The sequence below is a fragment of the Tamandua tetradactyla genome, unplaced genomic scaffold, assembly GCF_023851605.1.
Source record: "Tamandua tetradactyla isolate mTamTet1 unplaced genomic scaffold, mTamTet1.pri scaffold_149_ctg1, whole genome shotgun sequence".
Taxonomy (NCBI): domain Eukaryota; kingdom Metazoa; phylum Chordata; class Mammalia; order Pilosa; family Myrmecophagidae; genus Tamandua; species Tamandua tetradactyla.
The window spans coordinates 140,647-142,418 of NW_027518274.1; positions in this window are offsets into that span (position 1 = coordinate 140,647).

Consider the following 1,772-nt stretch of genomic DNA (forward strand, 5'->3'; position numbering starts at 1 on the left):
TAGGTCAGACAACACCCAGATCATGATAGGCACCTCAGGTCTCATTGTTAATTGATGATCATGTTAAGCACACAGTCCTTACTAAGGCCCAGTAACAGGCTGTAACTTTTTCAAAAAGAGAGTAGTTATCTGCAGGAAGTGGACCATGTGGCCTATATATGACATTCTTCCTTTTGGAGATTAAAAATCGCTTTGCCTTAATAATATCCAGGATTATGAACAACAGCAAATCATATAGGCTATCAAGACTTAGGCAATATATACAGTTGTCTACTTTGAACAAGCATAACCCAGGAATACTGTTTTGTAATTCTAATGCACATTTTATTTAATTATAAATTTTGTCAAGTAGATTTCATTGTTAGTCCTATCCCAAGGCTATTTATATTTCAATAATGATTTGTTCACTATGCTTACCAGTGCAAAGTTAATATTAGAAAAAAATTGTGAATTGGGAAATTATTTCAGAGCAAGCACGGCCTTTTCTGCAGCATTTCCTTATTACCTACAATTTCTAATCTCCATGCCCAGTAGAGAGTATTCTAAACCAATGCCACTCTCCTCCATCTTTCTGCAGCAAATCTTGCCTCATAGCTACCTTTGTTGGTTAGGCCCTGAGAACAGGAAATGGTGAGACAGAATGAATCAATCCTTGTCTGTTTAATATGTGTTATTGCTTAGTTTATATATATATATATACATACACACAAACACACACATATATATACACAAACTATATATATATATGCACCCACAAATATATATATATATTTGTGTGTGCATGAGCAGGCACCAGGAATCAAACCTGGGTCTCTGACATGGCAAGCAAGAATTCTGCCACTGAGATACAATTACACTGCCCTAGTTTATGAATTAATGATGCAATTTTTGTGGTATACATTTTATATTCACATACCATGTGTGCTGGTTTGAAGCTATTTTGTAACCCAGAATAAAGCATGTTTTAATCTTGATCCAATCTTATGAGGGCAGACATTTCTATTAATCCCAATTCAATACTTTAGAGCAGAATGTTTTTATTAGATTATATCCACGGAGACGTGATGTCTAATTTTGCATGTCACATTTTGATTAGATGCAGATGTGAGTCTGCCCATTTGTGGTGGGTCTGAACATTTCCTGGAGTACTTTAAAAGATACTGTGGTACCATAGATACCACAGAGCAGATGAGATGCTTGGAGAAAAGTTGCTTCAGAGCTAACAGAGCCAACATGAGACCCAGATGTTTGGAGGGAGATGCAGTTCCAAGCTGATGTCATGATGTGCCTTCCTACAAGAAACTAAGGAAGCCAAAACACAGAACAAAGTTCTGAAGGAACTAAGTGAAGGACCACTGATGCCAAGTGAGGAACCCACACAGGAAACAGAGGCTGGAAGCAGTGGAACACATGAGTAATAGATCAGCAGTTACCAGCAATGTGCCTTCCCAGCTGAGGTGTTCTGGATGGCATTAGCCTATCTTGAATGAAGTAACCTCTTATTCAATTTCCTTTGTAAAAGCCATTCCATTTCTGGTTTATTGCATTCCAGCAGCTTAACAAACTAAAACACCATACAATCATACAAAGTGTATAACAAGCGATTCACAGTATTAATGTAGATCTGTGCATTCCTCAAAATTGAGTTTTGAGCATTTTCATTACTGCATAAGAAAATAAAAGTAAAAAATAACATTCAAAATAAACAATACCTGGTATCCCCTATTGTTTATTTAGTGTTTATTGCTCACTTTTTCTTATCTGTCCATGTG